Genomic DNA, 24,624 nt, shown 5'->3' with positions numbered 1-24,624 from the left:
TAAAAAGGAACCACAAGGGGGCGCCCTTGTAGTCGTTGGGAGCCCCAACGGTCAGAAATCTGACTGTTGGAGCCCCAACGACTACAAGTGTGGGGCCCCTTGTGGTCATTACAAAAGTGAAAAAATAAAAGAAAAAAAGGTAAAAGAAAAAAGGAAAAAAGTAAAAAAGAAAAAATAGAAAAGTACATTGGTGGTTTTACAATAACACCCCTATCGGGTATTTCACTAAAAAAGAAATAGTATATATACATATATGTATATATATACTTATATATATACGAATGTATATATATATATAAGTATATGTATATATATATACATATTTTAACACGCCCCCTCAAACTTTACGGGGAGAAGACCGAAAGTTTGCTAAGGAGGAACATAAATCGTGGAGTTGGAAGCGCCTTGGTGAAGAAGTCAACCAGTTGATACTCTGAAGTGACATATGGCAATGTGATGGTCCCTTTGAGATATTCGTCTCGAACATAATGACAATCCATTTCGATATGCTTGGTCCGCTCATGAAAGGTGTGATTGCTGGCAATGTATATCGCACTCTTGTTATCACAACAGAGCTTGGTGGGAGTGGAAATGGGAACGCCCATGTCACCAAGAAGACTTCTGAGCCATACAATTTCCATAGTTGTCATCGCCATAGCCTGATATTCAGCTTCAGTAGATGATAAGGAGACCTTCTGTTGCTTCTTGCATCTCCACGAGATGAGTGATTCACCTAAAAAAATACAAAAACCCGTAATTGAGATTCGATCATTAGGATTTCCTCCCCAATCAGCATCAGTAAAAACAGTCAATTCAAAAGATGAGGAAGAGGATAAGAAGAGTCCCTTGGAGATGGTATTTTTGATATATCGCACAATTCTCATTACGGCCGCCATATGAACCGTGGTAGGTGCGTGCTGAAACTGGCTTGCTGCATGAACCGCATGAGCTATGTCAGGACGGGTGATGGATAGATAGGTGAGGGATCCAATTAATTGACGGTAGGGAGTTGGATCTTCAAGAAGAACACCATCTTCAAGTCTTAGTTTCGCATTGATAACTTCGGAAGTCTCAACTTTCTTTTCATCAGATATTCCAGATTTGGTACAAATTTCTGCAGCTAACTTCATTTGAGATAAGATGTATCCTCGTGCGGAATAAGCCACTTCAATTCATAAAAAATATCTCAAATAACCAAGGTCAGACATATCAAAAGTATCTTTTAGCATAGACTTAACATCATTTACTCCCTTTTTGTCATTCCCAGTGATGATCATATCATCAACATACAGCAGAAGCATAATCATGGAGTCACCTGTCCTTTTAACAAAAAGAGCAGTGTCAGTATAGCAAGAAGAAAAACCTAAATTGATTAATACAGTACTAAACCTGTCATACCAAGCTTTAGGAGCTTGCTTAAGTCCATATAAAGCCTTTTTTAATTTTAAAACTTTTCCATTTAAATTCATACCTGGAGGTGGTTCCATATAAACTTCTTCATTTAAATTACCATTCAAGAAGGCATTTTTAACATCAAGTTGAAAGATTGTCCATTTTTTAACAGAAGCTATAGCAATAAGGGCTCGAACACTAGTCATTCGAGCAACTGGGGCAAACGTTTCATCATAGTCTACCCCAAACTCTTGGGCATATCCTTTGGCTACTAACCTAGCCTTATATCTTTCTAATGAACCATCACTCTTAGTTTTTACTTTAAACACCCATCTACATCCAATGGGTTTCTTGCCATTGGGAGGATCAATGATTTCCCAAGTTTGCGCCTTTTTAAGGGCATTAAGTTCAAGCTCCATAGTTTCATTCCAATGAGCATATTGTTTAGCATCATTGTAATGAGATGGTTCATGAAAGGAGTGAAGAGCAAGTAAACATGCTTGATAATTAGGAGAAAAAGAGTCATAAGAAACAAATCTATTTGGTATCTTGGGAATGCGATTTGATCTTCTTTGAGAGGTTTCTTCTATCGACTCATTTTGAGAAAATCTTTCAAGGGCACAAGGAGGATTTCTTTCATTCCTTCTAGAGTAGACTTGTATTTGTCTTGAAGCATTTTCTTCTAAGTTTTGATCATTATTTGGATGTTCAACAAGATCTTCATTAAGAGGTTCACTAGGATCAACATGATCATCTATGATGTTTTCTTGAGGTAACAAGTCAAATAAAAAAGAATAGTCAATATTTTCATTTGGTTGATGCGAAAAACCATTTTCTTCTTCGAGGAATGTGACATCTTTTGAGATATAAAGTTTATTCTTAAGTATGTCAAAGCATCGATATCTTTTTTGTTTTTCGCCATATCCCAAGAAAATACATTCAATAGCCCTAGGAGAAAGTTTATCATTTTTGCGAGTTAAAACAAAGCATTTACATCGAAAAATTCTTAATCTTTTATAATCGGGAGACATATTGTAGAGTTTTTCAAATGGAGAAAGATTTTTCAAAGAGGATGAAGGGATTCTATTGATGAGATATGTTGAGGTTAGAACCGCTTCGGCCCAAAAGAATTTTGGGATATTTTTTGAAATCAATAATGTTCTTGTAGTTTCTATTATATGCCTATGCTTTCTTTCCGCAAGACCATTTTGTTGCGGAGTGTTGGGACACGAACGTTGATGACAAATTCCATTTTCTTTTAAGTAACTTTGAAAATCATTAGACATATATTCACCTCCCGAATCGGACCTAAGAATAGATAGATTTCCCAAAAATTGATTTTTAACCATTGCATGAAATTCTTTAAAGAAGGAGAAGGCTTCGGATTTGCGATTTAGGAAGTATATCCACGTAAATCTAGTGAAGTCATCAATAAAGACCACATAATACGAAAAACCTCCTTTAGACAAAATTGAGGAGGGTCCCCATACATCGGAATGAACAAGTTCAAATGACCGAGTGGTAAAGTAACTTCTTTGAGGAAACGGAGTAGCTTTAGATTTCTCAAAAATGCAATCTTTACAAGTCATGTGATTGTCTTTACAAGTATTGTTCAAAAAAGGGAAAAGAGACATTTTTACAAAATTTGGATGACCAAGTCTCTCATGCCAAATTCCAATACTTTTGTCTTTAACAAGATTGCAAGATGACTTAGATGGAAGCGTCAAAAAGTCCATAAAATAGAGATCACCCCTTCTATGGCCTTGCCCAATCAGCTTCCCTGACTGGAGATCCTGCACGGTGCAATCTTTAGGTGAGAAAGAGACTTGGCATCCATGGTCGGTGATTTGGGAAACGGAAAAAAGATTTAAATTAATTTTTGGAACGACTCTTACTTTAGGAACGAAAAAGTTTTGAAAATTTTTGAAGTCAAGTGTTCCAATACTTTCAATTTTCAATGACGTTCCATCGGCCGTTGAAACATAGGAGGACATGGGTTCGGAAAAAACATTTGAAAGAGAGTTTTTATGAGATGTCATATGAAAAGAAGCACCAGATTCTAGTATCCACATACCTGGAGGTGATGAAGAGTAGGCGATGGCGGCTCCGGATGTTGAAGGAGAAGACTTGAGAAGGTGTTGGAGAACTTCGGAGATATGATTAAGAGTTTCTTTGATATCTCCTTCTTTGGTACTTTCTTCCTTCTTTGGAGAACTTTCTCCAACCGCGGCAACCTTTCCTTTAAGCTTTGGACAAACCAGTCTAATGTGCCCCGGTTCATTACAATAGTGGCATATAATTCCCTTTCTAGGCCCATTGCTAATCTTGTTAAAGTGGGGAGGTCTATATGCTTTAACATTTGATCCGGGCCTATTAACGGCCAAAACTTCATCACTTCTAATGCTCAAGCCAAGTCGAGTTTCTTCTTGACAAATCTCGGCAAGGGCATCTTCAATAGGTAGGGCTTTGCTTCTATGGAGAAGAGATGCCCTCACTTGTTCAAATTCCGGGTGAAGGCCATGAAGGAATTGAAAAAAGTGCTCCTTTTCAATTTGTTCCCTTCTTAGTTTAATATCTTGTGGAGCAACCCATTTAGGCTCAAGAAGGGCAAGCTCATCCCAAAGAGGGGTTAGAGAGCTAAAATAGTCCCGGACACTCATATCCATTTGTTTAGTGGAACGAATTTTTTCTTGACAAAAAAATTGCCGAGCAAGATCCTTTTGGGTATACATACCCTTAAGGAAAAACCAAGCCTCATTGGCCCTTCTAAATTTGGCAATATTAGCACAATTTTTAAGGTCTACATTGTTCATAAACCATGCCAAAATTTTGGCATGGTTACTTTCCCAATCCTCAATTTTGGATTGATGTTCATTAATGGCTTTGATGCGCTCATCGCCATCTAAAGCTTTTTCAACTTCATTTTCAATTTTGGTAAGAACAAGAGAGGGTTTGGGAGTAGTTCCCATAACAAAGCCCCAAAGTTTCTTACCTCTTAGATGATTTTCCATAGCGGAGGCCCACATGAGATAGTTGGACCCATTTAGCTTGAAAGAAAGATCCACTTTAGAGTCACGTTTCATCGGCACCAAATATACTTCCTTTCTTCAAAACTTTGAGAGGCACGCGTTCCAAGATGACAAAGGAAAAGCCCAATCACCAACCGAGCTTTGATACCATGTAATAAAAAGAGGCGGAAGCACCAATAGGGCAAAAAGTCACTCTTTAAGAGTGACTACTAGAGCCAAGAACACAAACACCAAATGTGCACACACAAAACTCTCAAATATAGAAAATGACTTAAAGTCATAAGTTGGATTTATTGAAGAAAGGAAGAGAAGGGTGTAAAAACCCATGCTTACAAGGGGAGAATACCTCCTCTATTTATAGAGGAGGGAGGCTCTAAAAAGGAACCACAAGGGGGCTCCCTTGTAGTCGTTGGGAGCCCCAACGGTCAGAAATCTGACCGTTGGAGCCCCAACGACTACAAGTGTGGGGCCCCTTGTGGTCATTACAAAAGTGAAAAAATAAAAGAAAAAAGGTAAAAGAAAAAAGGAAAAAAGTAAAAAAGAAAAAATAGAAAAGTACATTGGTGGTTTTACAATAATACCCCTATCGGGTATTTCACTAAAGAAGAAATAGTATATATACATATATGTATATATATACTTATATATATACGAATGTATATATATATATAAGTATATGTATATATATATATACATAATTTAACAATAGCCTAGTCAAATCTTAATACAAAACCCAAAAGATCCACTAAATGACCTCAAATAGAGTGGAGATTGGCCAAACATACCTCACCAAGATAAGCTTACCAACGGCACAAAATTCAAACTCTAGTGAGCAGTTTAAAATTTATGCCATATTAAAGTCAGATCTGTCAGTGTGCTCTTCATACAGACTAAACTAGATCTGTTAGTATGCTCTTCAAATGGACTCAACCATAACTTAGATGGTCCAGATTATTCATGGATCCACTCAGGTCATCTGTTCCAGATCACTAGTCTCGACGTTTGGATTTAGTAGCAAAAGACCATCTTCATTTCCTGTGATCTTTTTATCCCTCTTTCATACTTTCTCCAATTGAACACATAGAGTAGTAATCTCTTGGTAAAGTATGGTCCACAAATCTAATAAATGTCCTCAGAAAATATAAAAATATAAAATTTATAACATTATTTTAACAAGATGACACTATGAGGCTATAATGCTGACAATGATAACTGTAGAATGAGTAATTGGGAATTTGCCATCACTTTTTAAAACAATTAAAAATAAAAATGCAAAAGTAATAAGACAGTTATATATCAGAAGAACAAAGTGATACACAAGGAAGATAACCATGATGGAAATCAAACTTACATAGGGATATGGTGATAAAGGTCTTGGTATTTGTGGAAGGGTTGCATATGTAATTTCTGGCTTCGGTACTGAGTTGATCTCTGTTTCTGTCACAGAAGATTTAGCTTCTAGTTCTGTTTCCTCTTTGGCAGTAACTACAATTATGTCAGATTTCTGTTCTTGCACAGCAGACACAGCTGTAACAGAAGCTGCCTCTGCTTTCACTGGTAGAAAAGCCTTCCCGACCAGCTGCAAGGTCAAAAGAAAAAGTTAGATCAAGAAACATGCACTAAAATAGATAAGAAACTGCAAGTAATGAATTCAGATAATCATAAAAAAGAAAATGATCAACAGGAAAAAAAATATCAAGAGAAGAAATATTAAATACTTGGGCATCATAATAAATAGAAATATCAAATACTGAATATGAAACACAACTGATAAGACAGAACTGCTTCAGAAGCAACAAAAAATGTAACATAATGTGTTGAAGATGCATTTCATATTTCTTTGAGTCTATGTTCTTTTTCAAGCATTACATGTACAATACTTGTGCAAGTATTTATCACTAGTAGGCTACTATAGTTTTTCTCAATGCCTTTCATGAAGTATAGGAGAAAGTTTAACTTAATAATGAATTCAAGGGGAAATCTTGCAGACATTTTTAAGCATAGTCTAAGGCATTAGTTTAACATTAGTGCTATAAAGTTCATTGACTTACTTATACTCATTCAATAGCCTTGGGGCAGAAAACCTAACATTTGCTATATCAGCACTAAAAGAACAAGCTTGGAGAAAAGATGAGACAACTATATTGAAAATAACAAAGGTGCCTAGGGAATACAACTAAACAAATAAATCAAGATGTTTATGTCTGGACACAGATGGTATTAAAAAAAAAGATCATGAACTCTTGTTACCAATTCTTGCTGATTGTTTTTTTCAAAATGTTGCCAGTTTTGTACAAATCACTGGTTAGACATTTGGTGATGGAAATCCTGATCTGAACACAATACCCTAATGCATGTGAAATCTTCTTGACATGATCGTGCACTTTGTCTGATCAGGAAATAAAAATCACAGAAAATTACCAAAATTTTGTTGCTTCAAATGAGTAATGAGTTCATAAAACCTTATCAGCAAAATCGGTCTCATATTTTTCTGTGCACATGAATGAATAAACAGATATGCAGGATAGATTTAGCATCGGACTTGTTGTAAACTGAGGTTCATTTTTGTATATGGTCTTAGTTGACGGGTTAGACTAAGACCCATTAGCCCCTATGCATAAATGTCTAAAAGGTATAAGTATAAGGGCATTTTTGTCAAAAGTTTTTAAACTTAATATGAGAATAAAGTGAGGGTGGAACAAACCCAAAGCCCTCTTTCTCCTCTTCGCCTTTTTCTTCTTCTATTCCTCTTCTTCCTCTTTCTCCTTTCCTCTCTCTATTTCCACTCTTTCTTTCATTCTTCTTTTGCAGATTTGACACGATGTAGGGCCTTCAAGAACATGGTATCATAGCTTTTAAAAGGCCCTACAGGTTCTTTTTTTTTTCTGCGCAAACTGGCCACCAGGGGCGCCACTTAAGAGGTCACGACTTGAAGAGAAGGCTATTGAGTTTGGGTGAGTTAGCTTCCACCAAAATGGCATTTTACGGGAATTATCATGATTTTTGGGATAAGTTAACAGAATGTTTTGGAATTTTTATGGTATTTTCGGACACCGGGCCTGTTTTGGATTTTTTGAAGTGGTTGATGCAAACATTTAATATCAAACAGTATTTAAGGTTGGAATGAGTTGTGATTGGCTGGTAGAAGGTGTAGAAATTGAGTAAATCAAAGGATGTGGAGTTATGCCCTTGTTTGGAGGAGTTTTGTGCATTCTTATATGTTAAAATATGTATCTAGGCTAGGGTCATATTGCTGGTTGAAATGAAATGGGGATCTTCGAAACACGAGCTTTGATTAACAAGAGCAAGTGTCAAGAATGACACTAAAGCATAACCCTTAAAAAGGGTATAACTGGAAACAAAATAAAAATGTATTCTTTATTGATATGAAAAACCAATTGCTTAAGAAGCATTGGAGTGAAATACAAGAGGGGCTGCACCCCTTTATATACACAGCTGAAAGAGGACTCAATAGAGCTGTTGGGCACAGTCCAACAGCTCTATTTAGAGCTGTTGGAATGTGTCAGTCCAACAACTCTATTGCTAGTCAAGTCTGGACAGGACTTGACTAGCAACAGTCATTCTAGTTCAAACTGAACTAGATGACATAAAGACAAAAAATAAAAATAAAGGAAAAAAAATACAGAAAAGAAAGAAATTAAAAATGTATTTATATATATATATATATATAATAATATAATATTATTATATATACATATATGTACAGTTTTACATTTTAACACTCCCCCTCAAACTTACGGTACAATGAGCGAAAGTTTGTCTAAGAGAAAGTGAAATCGGGGAGCAGCGAGAGGCTTTGTAAAGAGGTCTGCTAACTGATATTCTGAAGTGACATATGGCAGATCAATTATCCCGTGTAGATATTCCTCTCTGACGTAGTGACAATCCATTTCGATATGTTTGGTGCGTTCGTGGAATGTTCTGTTACTGGCAATGTAGATCGCACTTTTGTTGTCACAACACATTTGTGAAGCCTTTGTTGCTTCAACTCCCATGTCAGCAAGCAGTCGTCGGAGCCAAACTACTTCCATGGTCGTGGTTGCCATGGCTCTGTATTCAGCTTCGGTGGATGAGAGAGATACCTTCTGCTGCTTTTTACACCTCCACGAGATTAATGATTCCCCTAAAAAGACACAAAAGCCAGTGGTTGAGTGTCTGTTATTGGGATCACCTCCCCAATCAGCATCAGTATATGCAATTAAATCAAGAGAAGAGGAGGAAGATAAGAAAAGTCCTCGTGAAAGAGAGGACTTGATGTATCTGATAATATGCATGACTGCTCCCATATGAACAGAAGTAGGAGCATGTTGAAATTGACTTGCTGTATGAACAGCATGTGCTATATCTGGTCTGGTAATGGATAGATAGGAAAGTGCCCCGACAAGTTGTCTGTAAGGAGTAGGGTCTGCAAGAAGTTCTCCATCATCAATCTTCATTTTAACATTAACAACTTCTGGAGTGTCAACTTTCTTATCATCAGTAATACCAGACCTGAAAACAATATCAAAAGCAAATTTAGTCTGAGATAATAAATATCCTCTAGGAGAATAAGCAACTTCAATGCCTAAAAAATATCTCAACAAGCCCAAATCAGTCATTTCAAAATGAGATTTAAGAAGTGTTTTGATTGTTTCAACTCCCTGTTTATCGCTTCCGGTGATGATCATATCATCCACATAGAGAAGAAGCACAATGATCCCTGCATCAGAATTCTTAATAAACAAAGCAGTGTCAGTTAAACAGAATTGAAAACCAATATCAATCATAACACGACTAAACCTATCATACCAAGCTTTTGGTGCTTGTTTAAGTCCATAAAGAGCTTTTTCTAAGCGAAGGACTTTACCCTTAGGAATACTTAGACCAGGAGGGGGTTCCATATATACTTCTTCAACTAGCTTTCCATTTAAAAAAGCATTTTTGACATCCATTTGAAAAATAGACCATTTTTTGATAGAAGCTAAGGCAATTAAGGTTCGGACAGTAGTCATACGAGCCACCGGAGCAAAGGTTTCTTCATAATCAATCCCATATTCTTGGGCATAACCTTTGGCTACTAAACGGGCTTTATATCTTTCAAGAGTACCATCACTCTTGGTTTTAATTTTATAAACCCATCGACATCCTATAGTTTTCTTCCCTGGAGGAAGATCTTGAATATTCCATGTAGAAGCCTTTTCAAGTGCATCTAATTCAACTTTCATGGCTTCTATCCATTTGATATCATTTTTTTGCTTGAAAATATGTGGATGGTTCTTCATATGAGTGAATTAATGCAATAATTGCCCTATATGTGGGTGAGAAAGACTCGTATGATACAAACTTTTCTGGAGGCCTCGAGATTCGGGATGATTGTCTAGTTGGAATGTTAGAATATTTCTCAAGTGCACATGGAGTATTAGACTCTTGTCGCCTGGAATATTGAATACTAGTATCTCTATGAACTTCTTCATTTTCAACATTAAGATCAATAATTCTTGGATCATCATCAAAGTTACAATCAAGGTCATATTCATCAGATGTTGATGTTAGATCTAGCAAAAAGGAGTACTCAGTGACGTCTTTTAATTTTCTAAAATCAAAGAAGCTCTCATTTTCAAGAAAGGAAACATTTCTAGACACATATAGTTTATTATTTTTGAAGTCAAAACATCTATAACCTTTCTGGTTTTCAGCATATCCTAAAAAGGCACAGGGAATCGCACGAGGGGAAAGTTTATCATTTTTGTTAGTAAATATGAAACATTTGCACCCAAATATTCTTAATCTAGAGTAGTCTGGAGAAATGTTCATAAGTTTTTCAATGGGAGTGATATTTTGTAACGAAGAAGATGGCATCCTATTAATGAGATAGGTGGCAGTTAAGGCAGCTTCTGCCCAAAAGTCTTTAGGGACTTGATTTGCTATTAATAAAGTTCTAGTGGTTTCTATAATATGGCGATGTTTTCGTTCTGCCAGTCCATTTTATTGAGGTGTATAAGGACAAGATCTTTGATGTGTGATGCCATGCAATTTAAGATAATTTTGAAAATCTGTGGATAAAAACTCTCCCCCTGAATCTGTGCGAAAAATAGTAATATCATTTTGAAATTTGTTTTTAACCATATTATGAAAAGTTTGAAAGTATGAAAATACTTCAGACTTATGTTTGAGAAAGTACATCCACGTATGTCGGGAGAAATCATCGACAAAAATAACATAGTAAACAAATCCTCCTTTAGAAATTACTGGTGCAGGACCCCAAACATCCGAGTGTATTAATTCAAGTGGCCTTGAAGAGAAAAAGGTTCTGTTCTGAAATGGTAATCTTTTCATTTTGCCGAGAATACAATCTTTACAATCAAATGATTCAGAGTTACAAAATTTCCCTAGATTTGGAAAATGTTGGATTTTGGCTATATGTGGGTGACCAAGTCTCTTATGCCACAGTTCCAACTCTATTTTTTGAATATTATAACAAAAAGCTTTCTTCGGCATTTCCAAAAAATCCATGTAATAGAGTCCTCCTTCTCTATGGCCTTCCCCAATCAGCTTGCCTGACTGGCGATCCTGTACCCAACAACCATGAGAAGAAAAAGAAATATTACACCCATAATCAGAAATTTGAGATACAGATAAAAGATTTAAATTTAATTTGGGAACATGTCTAATTTCTGGAATAAAAAAAATTTTTGTTTTATAAAATTTTTCAAAATCTCCTATTCCTTCTATTTCAAGAGAAGTCCCATCAGCAGTAAAGACCTTTGACACACTTGTTTTATTTTTAACACATTTGGATAGACTTTGATTATTTGGGGTCATATGAAAAGATGCACCAGAGTCAAGAAGCCAAGAAATTTTACCTAAATCAGAAAAAGATGAGGCTGCTGCGCCGATTGAAGCTTCAGATGAGGAAGAGGCACCTTTGATGAGAGGCTGAAGGATCTCCATTAGTTGGGCCAGGGAAACTGGTGCATCCTGATCTTTAGGCTCCGATCCAGCAATTGCAACTCTTTTTTCTCTCAGCTCCTTAAGTTTGGGACATTGTGGCCTGTAGTGTCCCGGTTCATGACAGTGATGACAAATAACTTTCTTCTTATCATAGTCACCATTTTGTCGGTTAAAGTGAGGAGGCCTATATGATCGAACATGATTCCCTGGTCTAGACACGGCTAAAACGGAATCATCTTCAATTTTTAAAGAACCTTTCCGGAGACGATTTTCTTCCATTGTTAACTCTTCAATAGTTTCAACAATAGAAGGAATTTTTCCCCGGTGAAGTAGGGCCGATTTAGTGGTTTCAAATTCCGGCCTTAATCCAGTGATAAACTGGTAAAAATGTTCAACATCGAGTTGTTTCTGACGAAGCTCGATGTCTTCGACACAATGCCACTTTGGTTCTAAAAGGGAAAGTTCTTCCCAAAGTTTGGACAACCCATTGTAATATTCACGAATAGTTTTGTCTCCTTGTGTCATCATTCGAACTTTTTCTTGGAGGTTGCACACGTGTGCAATATCTTTAAGGGAATACATATTCTTAAGGTATTCCCATGCCTTATCGGCATGATCAAATTTGGCAAGACTTGAGCATTTTTTAGTGTCAACGCTATTGATAAGCCATGACATTATCTTCGCATGAGATATTCTCCATTCTTTCCATTTCTTCTCGTATGAGGCAATAGCCTTGATTTTCTCTTCTTCCGATAGAGGGACGTCTTTATCTCCCTCCTTTTTAGTAAGAGATAGCTTAGGTTCCGAATCAGAACCATCCACAATCCCCCATAAGCCTTTTCCCCATATATGGTGCTTCATGATTGAAGCCCATGTTACATAGTTCGTATCGCTTAGTTTCATAGGCATGATGGTGACTTTATCATTGTCATCCATCGATTACAAGGAGAGAAAGAATAGGGATAGAAGAGAAACAAGAAGGAAAATGAGAAAGAAAGAAAAAAAAAAACAATACAACAAAATGTGAAATCTTCTCCAATGAAGTGATAAAACACTTCTCTTCAAGTGGCGAACACTTTTGCAAACGGGCACGGAAACCGAGGCAGCTTTTCCTCAAGATTTAGTACTTCCGCGGCTCTGATACCATGAAATGAAATGGGGATCTTCGAAACACGAGCTTTGATTAACAAGAGCAAGTGTCAAGAATGACACTAAAGCATAACCCTTAAAAAGGGTATAATTGGAAACAAAATAAAAATAAAAATGTATTCTTTATTGATATGAAAAACCAATTGCTTAAGAAGCATTGGAGTGAAATACAAGAGGGGCTGCACCCCTTTATATACACAGCTGAAAGAGGACTCAATAGAGCTGTTGGGCACAGTCCAACAGCTCTATTTAGAGCTGTTGGAATGTGTCAGTCCAACAGCTCTAGTGTCAGTCCAACAGCTCTATTGCTAGTCAAGTCTGGACAGGACTTGACTAGCAACAGTCATTCTAGTTCAAACTGAACTAGATGACATAAAGACAAAAAATAAAAATAAAGGAAAAAAAATACAGAAAAGAAAGAAATTAAAAATGTATTTATATATATATATAATAATATAATATTATTATATATACATATATGTACAGTTTTACATTTTAACAGTTTGTCTAGGGTTGATACTTGTAACTGCACTTGTAAGGTGGTGAAGAGTGCTTGTTGTGTGTGACACTCCGTAAAGTGTAGTATTTGTGCTCAGGTAAGTGCACTTGGTAAGAAATTCTCTAGTAAAGAGAAGATGGCTGCAAATAATCCTCCAATGAATGATTCTAGTGTTGAATCATCTACTACACGCGTGCTGAAGGTTCCAAGTGGGGAATTGTCCTCTCTAAATGAAAACTCAAGTTTCCAAATCACTAATGTTAAGTTTGATGGAAGGAATTATGAAATGTGGTCTCGGTCTGTAAGGATTGCTATAGGTGCAACGAAGAAACTAGGCTACATAAATGGAGGAATTGTGAAGCCATAAGGAAATGACCCTAATTATGGACAATAGAGTGAAGATTTTCTCGTAATGGCATGGCTTCTACAATCTATGGATATCCTTCTATTGGTGAGACCTTCATGAATTTTGATACCGCTAAAGAAATATGGGATGCCGTGTTTGATGCCTACTCAAGAATGACCGATGTGGCGAAGAAATGTGACATCATGGATAGGATTCATAACTGTAAACAAGGGGATCACACTTTGAATGAATATTACAATGAGCATCAAACACTTTGGGAAGAATTGAGCCTCTATGATAAAGTTAGGTGCCCCCATTGCGTGAAAGAGAGGCGAGAAGAGTTAGAAGAAAGAAAGGTATTTAGTTTGTTGCACGGACTTGATAGTGATTATGATTACATCAAGTCAAGTATTATGGATCGTGAAGAGCTAACTTATACACCTTACTTGAAAGATAGGAAGACAGAAAGAATGTAATCTCCTCGCATGAACAAAACATTGAAAGGCCAGCTCTCCTGAGTTAGAATCCCTCTCGAAATGGAGGGGTGAGAGGGGAAAAGGAAGAGGGGGAGCATCATCACGTGGACATGTTAGAGGTTTTACTTTTGGAAATGAGAAGGATAAACTCAAATGCAATCATTGTGAGAAGACAAGGCACACCAAGGAACAATGCTAGGATTTAGTGGGAAGGCCAACACAAGGTAATCAAGCTTACAATATGGGACAAGAAAAGAAGGAAGATTCTAGGGATAAGGAGATGGATCTCCTAAGGAAAAGAATAGAAGAGCTGGAACTGAAGACATCTAGCCAATATAAGGAGATTGTGTCATCCTCCACACACGATGGGTATGAAATTTTTATTCTCAAGCTATCAAGCATTTAACCATAATATGAGTTTGAAATTGGCTGATGGGTCACCGTCACATGTTCTCAGGAAATGAATGGTTCACATGACTAACTTACCTTTGTATTCAGTACTTCATACACTTAAATTTCCTATCAAGCCATTATCTGTGAGTTTCTTACAAGGTTGCCAAACTAGGAAGCGGAAGCGGGAAGCGAGAAGCGAGGCATTTTAAAATTTACAAGAAGCGGGAAGCAAAGTTTCAATTTAAAAGCAAAATATGAATAAAAAATGAAGCAATATGGAATCAAACAAGAAACAAATAAAAACTAAAATAAAATTGATTGTTCTCATATTTCATGATTTTTCTATAAAACAGTTAAATTTTTGTTAAAATCTAACAATGATGGTTACCAATTTAAAGAAAGTACATGGAAAGTGAGTGAAAGCATGAGAGAAAATACATGAAAAAGATGAAAAGAAACGTGAGAAAAGCATATAGTATGCATAGACCATGTGTATGAGAAGCATAGAAGAAGCGTGGGGGAATCAAGCTTCCCATGAAGTTTTGGAAGCGAGGAGTATCGTGCTTCCGAAGCGAGTTTCCGGGAAGCGAGCTTCCCACCTACCTAAGAAGCTTTCGGTAACTCTGGTTTCTTACCAAAGATCTAAATTGTTGTGTGATATTCTTTTCAAATTACTGTGTATTTCAAGACATGAAGATGAGGCAGATCTTTGGTCATAGACATGAGAAGAAGGGATTGTATACCTTGAGTGCTTCCCAAGCCTTGGTGTCTAGTAGTGACCAATTGTCATATAATGAAAAGTCTATTTTGTTGATACACTGAAGACTAGGGCATTCACCTTGTGTAGGTTGCAAGTTTTGTACCCTGATTTGGTCAGAGTTAGCAATAGTTGTGTCATCCAGTGTGAAACTTATCAGAATGCCAAGCAACGTAAGACCTTCTTTCTTGTTAATCCTTCGAGGAGTTCTACACCTTTTGAGCTTGTCCATTTTGATTTATGGGGTCCAGCCCCTGTAATGTCTATTTTTAGACACAAATACTTTGTTACCTTTGTTGATGACTTTTCTCGAATGACAATTATTTACTTGTTGAAATCTAAAGATGAAGTGTGTTCCATGTTTCAAATGTATCACAAGATGGTTGAGACTCAATACCATGCATCAGTAAAGGTCCTTCATTCTGATAATGGGAGAGTATATCTCCTAGACTCTATAGAGTTACCTAGAGATCATGGTATTGAATCTCAAACCTCATGTCCTAACACCCCTTAGCAAAATGAAGTTGTTGAAAGAAAAAACACACTTATTAGAAGTTACTTGTGCCTTATTATTTGAAATGAATATGCCTAAGAGCTATTGGTCTGACGTGATAACTGCAGCTTACCTTATCAATTGTATGCCCTCTGAAGTCCTTGAAGGGAAGTCTCCCATCAATGTTCTCAATCCAGATGCTCAAACTTTCCTTGTTACACCTAGAGTATTTGGTTGCACTTGTTATGTGCATGTAGCAAATGCTTACTAGTATAAACTTGACCCTAGGGCTAGGAAATGTATATTCATTGGGTAACCTCCTTCTCAATATGGTTATAAGTGTTACAATCCAGTCACTAAGAAAAGATATATCTCTATGGATGTCACTTTCTTTGAGGATGCTCCGTATTATAAGCATAGTGAAGTGGAAGAGGATCCCCAGATTAGATATGAGGTTGGACCCTACTTACCTATGGTTCCAATTGAAAATCCACCTCAAGAAGAAAATAAAAGGAGTGAAGATAAACCTGAGTGTCTCCAAACCTACTCAAGGGGAAAAAGGAATATATTTATGTCTTCCATGTCCACTCCAAGAGATAAGCCGGATTCAAGGACTCTAGTGGACACGCATGAAGGTGTAACCCAAGATATTTCACAACTAGTAATTGATCTTGACTTTTGCAATTTGAAAGGGAAAGAGATCTTGCACCCTAAATCCTATGTGCAACTTTGTATCATACCATTTTGTGTCCCAGTGCTACCCATTCCCAAGAATGTAGAAGAGGCAATGAAAACTCCACAGTGGAGAGATGCAATGATGTAAGAGATGGAAGCACTTGAAAGGAATAAGACTTGTGAGCTTGTTATTCTACCTTATGAAAAAAAGGTAGTTAGATGTAAATGGGTGTACACCATAAAGTTCAAACCAGATGGATTAATTGAGAGACAAAGCAAGACTTGCGGCAAAATGATACACTCAAACTTATGAAATTGATTATCAAGAAACATTTGGACCTATGGCAAAGTTGAACTCCATTAGGGTGCTTCTCTCCCTAATAGCCTATAGAGCATGGCCACTGCAACAGCATAATGTTAAAAATGCCTTTCTATATGGAGATCTGAAGGAGGAGGTATATATATCTTTGCCCCTTGGGTTTCTACAAGAAGAAGGTAATGTAGTCTGCAAACTTAAAAAGGCAATTTATGGATTGAAACAATCTCCTCAAGCATGGTTTGAGAGGTTCAATAAAGCCATTATTAACTTTGGATACTCTAAGTGCACCTTTGATCATACACTATCAAAAAGTATTCTCATCTCACAGCTCTCATTGTGTATATGGATGATATAGTTGTTATAGGTGATGATGAAGGGGAAATTGCAAAGCTAAAAGTGTACTTGAGGAGTACCTTTGATAACAAAGATTTGGGGAAGTTAAAAGTATTTCTTGGGGATAGAAGTTCTCATATCAAAAAGGAGTATTATCCTCTCTCCAAGAAAGTACATGTTAGATCTATTAAAAGAGATTAGCATGGAAAATTGCAAGCCCATGGATACTCCTATGAACCAAAATCATAAACTTCATAAAAAAGATAGAGAACCATTTGAAGACATGGGAAAATACAAAAGGTTGGTAGGGAAACTAATCTACCTCACCATTACTCGAGCAGATATTTCATATGCAATGGCAGTGCTTAGTAGGTATATGCACTCCCCAGCTATTAATCATGTGCAAGCCGTCTCAAGAGTGCTAAGATACCTAAAGAAAAATCCAAGAAGAGGACTTCTATATACCAACCACAATCATTTTGATGTAGACATCTATACAGATGCAGAGTGGGCAGGCTCCTTGGATGATAGAAGATCAACCTCTGGTCTTTGTGTTTTTGTAGAAGGAATCCTCATCTCATGGAAAAGAAAAAAGCAAGATGTTGTATCTCAATCAAGTGTCGAGGCTGAGTATAGAGCCATGGCCCTTGGGGCATGTGAGGGACTTTGGCTCAGCGTATGCTTCCTGAGTTGAGGATTGAAACAACTCTTCCTATGACTATTTGTTGTGACAACAACTCAGCCATTTATATCTCCAATGATCCCATACTTCATGAGTGCACCAAGCATATTGACATTGATTTTCACTTTATTACTAAAAAGATTGAGAAAGGGATCTTTAATGTGATAAATGTTCACACTCAAGATCAATGATAGATGTACTTACAAAGGCAATAGAAAAGGCAAAACATGATGAATTTGTAAGCAAGTTGGGAATGATAGAGTCAACATCTTTCATTCCAACTTGACGGAGAGTGTTGTAAAATGAGGTCCATTTTTGTATATGGTCTTAGTTGACCGGTTAGACTAAGACCCATTAGCCTCTATGCATAAATGTCTATAAGGTGCAAGTATAAAGGCATTTTTGTCAAAAGTTTTCAAACTTAATATGAGAATGAAGTGAGGGTGGAATAAACCTTAAACCCTCTTTCTCCTCTGTCTTTTTCTTCTTCTATTCCTCTTGTTCCTCTTTCTCCTTTCCTCTCTCTCTCTCTTTCACTGTTCTTTTGCAGATTTGACACGATGCAGGGCCTTCAAGAATAGGACTATTACCTTGACACTGAAGCAACCAAGATTTATCTAATCTAGCAATAAATGACAGATGCTAACTGTTAATCAGTTCAGAACTCTGACTGCCCTGTATGTGTATACAGTCCATGATTACCTTTCTGGAAAAATTGTGATGTATGACATGAATTGATGTCTCACATCAGACCAACTAATTTAACTTGGACAAATTCAAATAATTTCCATCCTCAATCAACATAGAAAGCTCAAGTCAACATCCAATTAAATAATTGATGATGGCAGTGCTAACTATCCAGTTTTCTTTTTTCCATAAATATCGTATGACACCCAGCAAGTAGCTTACTGGTGATTGGATATGAATTTATTATAACTTACACATTTCATGGTAAAGTGGTGTGCCTTTAATTATTGACTAATGAAGGAATAATAGATCAGGCCATTTCTCAAAATTGTGGTTTCTATGGTAGGAGTATTGGAAACTAAGTTTGAGAAATGATGCAGCAAGAAATGTCCACTGCCCCAATCAGAAAGAGACTAGTATCTCAATCTGTAAGAATTGATTCTCATTTAGTGGTGATATGATATAAACTCAACCAGATTCACTCCGATCACTTTCTCTGTGTCATAATTTCTATCCCAACAGCAGCATCCCCTAGTCAAGTGTAACATAAAATTTATGACAATGGTTCTAATTATTGACGTTGGTGCATATTCCTGCATCCAATGGCATAATCTATTGGAAACATCATACTCGATGACATTTTTTCTGTAGGCTTTGCTATATAGGGATTATTTTGACTTGTTTAGTTGGAAAAAGCGTCAAGTATTCAAGTAGATAAAATATTTAACAATCTAGATAAATACTAAACAATCTAGATTCTCACCATGGCACTCCCAAACTCCTTACATAATTTCAGGTTGTAAATAAAAATATGAAGAAGGCAAAATACATGCAACTTTCAGATGTCTCAGACAGTAAAACAGCAGCTTTGATATAGCAATGGGAAACCAAAGTGCTTGATAGTTTATATGACCATAAAAAGTGAAGTTAAATCTCCATTTATAGTGATGAATAGAAAAATGAAATGAATTTCCTTTAGGTGAAGGAGAAAGGGAAAATGAGGAAAATTCTGTGACAAACAATCGACTTACTATGGATTATCTTTTTCAGCAGTCTTATAACATGCTATAAGAAGCAAACATGAGGTCAGGTTATACCTTTATCTCATCGACAAGTTCTTTTGGGGCCACCTTGGTATTCAAGAATTCATCAATCTGACGGAGAGTAACCTTGCGGTCCTATCAAAGAAACAAAACAAATGACGCGATCAATAAATTTGTATACATAAATTGCAAGCACTGATTGCAACCTGCTCAACCAAAAATGCACATAAATAAACAAATAAATATATATGTATATGTATGTATGTATAAAGTGACAGGTTTAATGCTAAACTTTTTCTAGATTACCAAAACATCAGAATAAGTTCTGCAGATGGGTCCTTCCAGTGAAGTGAGTGAAGCAGAAAATGAGAGCTCACATAAAATTGATTGTCATATCTAATATAGTGGCATCAAAATCCACATGTTGGTTGCAAATTTTGAAATCATCTTTAGACAGAAGACATTTTCACCAACATTGTGAAAAGAGCTAGTGCAAGGAGAGGTGCTAAGGGAACTCCATCTGAAGCATAAGCCTCAAAGTGTAAAGCATATACCTTACAATATAGAAAAAATTATCAAAACCAAAAAGAAAAAGTGCAAGCAGATGGACATAAATACATTCTTTATGAGACCAACACTTTGTACATACAAATCAAGAAAGAAGAGACAAGAAGAGGAAGAAAAGCAGAGGGTGGGGGGAATTCCACAATGGACAGGCTACCCCAAGAAGAGAAAGAAAGAGGCAATCATGAACAAAGATTAACAAAGGTTAACAGTGTCAAATGGAAGGAAAGAAAGAAACACAAAAACAGACACAAAGAGGATAGGGGGGCTTACTGGTTAGGAAAAAGTGGGTTACCATATCTCATATCTAATAGTTCCTACACCAACGTGGTGTGGCTTGATGTAGATAGAGTTAATAATGAATTTATTTTCCCTCTAATTTAACCCAATATTCATTTTAACAACCTAAGAGAAAAATCACTTGTCCAAAACGTCAATAGTTGAAATCACTAGTAGCAGCCTTTGATCTTGGTAACATTATCAAAATTCTCTTTGTGTACTTGTGTGAGGGTGGAAAGTTCAGTATGAAATTCATTTTCTTAGTGTTTCTTTATTCCATCCGAAAGTTGACGTCAGCCACCACAGACCAGCTCTTAACATGAGGCATGTCCTCAACCTGGGAAATGCACTTCAAAGTGCATGAGGTGTAACTTTCATGAACCTTTGAGCTTTATTTTTAAGCCTTGAGGCATAAGCCCCCACCTCAAGGGTTAAAAAGTGAGCCGCAAGGCCAATTTTTGATAAAATTGGTTTTCATGGTACATTTAGTATTAAACATTCTTCAGGTCCAAATCAGTACATTGGGAACTACTGTTTTTACCATGGCATGTAGATGAAATCTAGACAATCAATTTTTCCAGTGTTTATGCTGCAAAAAGACCATGATATCATGCACAATAAATGAGAAATGAATATTATCCTATTTCTATAAAACTGTACAAGATAGGAATTAGGAGGATTCAGGAACCAACTTCTGCAAATAGCAGCTTGTTAAGAATAAACTGAACGACTGCAGCTGATCCCAAGAGTTGAAGCACTGTCTCTATCTGTAGAATAGTAACTAGTAGTAATCAGCAGATCAAGATTTTGTAATAACAAGACTAACTTTGGGTCGGTATGCATTTGTATAAAACTCAAAAAATATCAACTTCCAACCTCTGAAAAGGCCAATGCACCAAGCCCAGTTGCTGCTGCTAGACCAAGAGTTGTAGGAAGAACATCAGCGCCTTCCTGCAGCAATTTTTTTTTCATCAATACCCTGATGAGGATATGAAGCATGGCCAAATTCGAAACAGAAATAAACACAAGGATACAATTCGTGCCAGATAAAACATTACTCCAAAAAAAAGGAACTTCCAACATGCAATAATCTCCCCTTGCTTATACAAATTCCACATTCAACAGAGAGAAAAACTCAACATACCCCTAGTGCATCATTAATCGCTTCTGATAAATTGCTGAAATCAATATTGAATGTTTTCTTCGGTTGTAACCAGGGAAGGTCACTATTCTGGATAAGAGAAACATCTCAGATATATATTTTTTCAAGAACAATCACAGAAGAAAAGATGCTAATAAATTTTAAATTAGAAACCATCCATCCTCGAGCTCCATCCTTTAATGCAAAAGCAGCTTTGAAGCCATTGGCAGTGACCAGCTCTGCAACCTTTGCAGAATTTCCATCAAATCTGATATACAACAGATTTTCAACAATGCTAAGAATGACGTTATTTTTAGTAAGGAAAAGAAGGAAAGGAGAAAATAACGAAAGCAAAGAGAAAACTTTAAGAAATGCAAGACCAAGACCAAAAACATTATTCAGGAACGATAATATTATTACAGGAAGTGGAAATTTAACATAAATTTGTGTCTTATAATAATGATGGACATTGGAGAAGACATGTTTTGAACAACTCAAACACCAATGACACATTGAGAAACAAATATTCTCCAAGTATCATAGTACTCAACATGGTTTAAATCATTTTCAATTTCTTTCATGTTACAATTCTCGAGGTCAAATAATCTGATCTATCAGAGGTGCCGCCATCACTAGCCACTAGCAACGGTAAAAACTTTCATGCGTTCTCAAGGGGGCATTCAAGAAAATCTTCACCACTATCGATTTTTACACTTAGTTCACAATATCGTAACTTGGTTGCCTTGTGAAGAAAGTTTCTTTCTGTTGTGATAGTTTCATAGTTAAATTAGACAAATCCAATAAACAATGTGCTAAGTTAACCTGAAATAAAAAAGAGTTGAAACGTGCTTTCATAAAACTCTTAAACAATAAAAGCGCTTCATTATCCTCACTTACTTGTCAAGAATGAACAATGTAGTATTGCTTGAATCCTTAAATTTAGCAGAAACTTTCTTCAAAAACGCCTCATTGTCACCTCCATATGCAATTGATACCACCCTCTTCTTAAAACTTCTGATATCAGGACTACCCGCTTCCCTTATCTCCTGCAATCCTCTGATGTCCAACAATTGTGCCTCCCCATCTTCACCCAACTTGGCATAAGCACTTTTAGCAGATTCAACTCCCCATCGTTTTGGCTTACCAAAAACCAATGACAAAACCAGAGGAACCGCTAAAGCAGCAAACCCTCCTGCTAAAATCAGAGGATTCTCAGTGCCAAACCTAACCACACTATCAACCACACCCCCAACATCAAATTCGGGAGAGCCCCCGTACGTAGAGGCATCTACGGACTGCTCCAGTGCTTCTTCATACGTAAGAGCCTCTGCAAAAGCACCACCACCAAATGTAGAAGACAGGAACACTGAAGCAGCACCAAGAAACGCAAAATTGGGAGATGGGTTTAGGCTAGAAGGTGGCAATGAGAGTTTGTGTGAGGGATTAAAGGGGTTGAAAGAGAAGAGCTTTCTGGGTTCCGTTCTCCTCTCAGAAACAGAGGTGTTCTTGTGAATTGAGAATGGCACAAGGCCAGCTGCAGTGAGAACATCCATTGCAGAACCCAAACCAGTGAACAAAAGATACCCACTTTGCTCCCCGGATAGAACTACACTATTTTAATGACTGGGCCTGTATGAGAGACCTTAGCTAGCTTGAGAAATGGGATAGTTTTGGGTCTGACCTCTCTCTCTCTCTCTGTGCAAGAAAGTTGTGACAGGGCAAGGTTTTGGCATTGTGGCAATGACCAATGACAGGGTGCCAACTAGGCTTGTGAGGATTAAAGGATGGCATTCACAACCAGGTTTCTCTAGAAACCGAGGGAGATTTTATGCGATTGAAAAAGGGGTTCTCGTATATTGCGCTACGTTGGTACTGAAACTTGTCAAGAGTACGAGGCTAGAGGGTGAGATGCTTCCACGTCACACGAAGCCGCAACAAGATTGATTCCCAAGATGGTATTCGTGGAAAGATTTATCGCCGACTTATGGATGTGTATGTTTGTAACGCCCTGTGATTCTTTGATCTTGTGATTGTAAATAACAATTATCATGTTTACTCAAGATTAGCAGAATTATGAAAAAGTAAAAGCTGTGATTGTGATTGCCCCTTGTGAATGTTTTGCCTGTTTTTTCCCTTGAATCATGTAAAGTTAGATGACGAAGTTGACCTTTTGATTAGCAATCACATCTTGTACTTTCTCGCTTATAACCAAAGCAAAACACATCAGTAAATGAAAATACTAAACGGAATACCATCTCATATTTGAGTGAATCTCATGTGATTTTAAATCATAAGTGAAATATTTGACTTGAAATCACAACTTCAAATCACGTGATTCCATGTCATGCAACCAAACATGTAAAAAGTACGGTAAGTTAAGTTGCAACGTGGCTCCATGAGACTAGTTTTTACTCTCGCCAAATTTCAACGACAACCCACTTTGCATCCAACGCAATTGAGAATTGAACCACTATAGATTTGATTAACTTTTTACATAAAAACTGTCACGAACAAGAAACACAGTATGTATGCAAACAGATCGGATTCATGCTAAATCTGAATCTAAATCAGAAATGTGAGCATTTGATCCAGATCCAAATAAGATTTGATGAGGTGAGGTTGAATCTTGATCCAAAATATGTGGTAATATGGGATCTAGTAAAAAAAATTAAAAGGAAAGCTGTTTACATGTAAAAATGCAACCAGATCAGATGGATCTTATTCCAGTTGGATCAGACTTACGGTATTGATCTGAATGCAAAAACAATCCAATTTAAAAGATCCACATATCTGATCTGAGTGCACATGAGGATAACATGTCCGACCGAGATTTGATACCCGACTGTATCCAATCAGTTTGCATCCCTATTGCCCAAGGTGCTCTTTCGCCATAGGAAAATCCAAGAAAATTTGTGACCCTCATGTCTAGAGTACTATTTCGTGATAGAAAAGCCTAGAAAACGTAGGGTGAAAAATGATAGTATTGTATAACAAAAATGATGTGGCTCCCAAAAAACCTCAAAATTTGCAAAAAATCTATCCAATGACCATACCTGCAAATGTTGGATGTTAAAATATTAATTTTAACCTTTGCATGCGTGAACCTTTTGAGATATGCGAATTTTCTCTTTACCAAACTTTATAATTGATTTTTGGCCAAAAAATTTAAGGATGGGCACATTTTTTTGCCACTTGCATAAAAAATCTAAAAAACAATAAAAAAATAAAAAAATATCCTCCGAAAAATAGACTTTTCGGATATATCACACCCTGTAACTAAAAGATAAATTCACATGATTTTTTTTGTAGACCTTATGAAATCCACATAAAATATAAGCAAAAATAACTAATATTTGGGAGGGGGAATTTCGCATAAAATATAGGCGAGGACGAGCAAGTCCGCATATATTTTATGT

General features: G+C 36.7%; 1 pseudogene across 1 annotated transcript in view; it reads right to left on the bottom strand.

The window, feature by feature from the left end:
- Window positions 1-24,624, bottom strand: part of LOC149814556 (uncharacterized) — an 87,408-nt pseudogene that overhangs the window by 3,056 nt on the left and 59,728 nt on the right. Inside the window, exons 10-16 of the transcript XR_016428120.1 lie at window positions 22,106-22,819; window positions 21,383-21,476; window positions 21,212-21,298; window positions 20,944-21,018; window positions 20,760-20,834; window positions 19,279-19,359; window positions 5,773-6,000 (exon numbers count right to left, since the gene is read on the bottom strand). The product of XR_016428120.1 is annotated as an uncharacterized LOC149814556 (transcript). The remainder of the gene's footprint in view (window positions 1-5,772; window positions 6,001-19,278; window positions 19,360-20,759; window positions 20,835-20,943; window positions 21,019-21,211; window positions 21,299-21,382; window positions 21,477-22,105; window positions 22,820-24,624) is intronic.

This window comes from Nuphar pumila, chromosome 15 (genome assembly GCF_984573655.1).
Source record: "Nuphar pumila chromosome 15, dmNupPumi1.hap1.1, whole genome shotgun sequence".
NCBI classification, from domain to species: Eukaryota; Viridiplantae; Streptophyta; class Magnoliopsida; order Nymphaeales; family Nymphaeaceae; genus Nuphar; species Nuphar pumila.
This window is presented reverse-complemented; position numbering and strand designations above follow the sequence as displayed.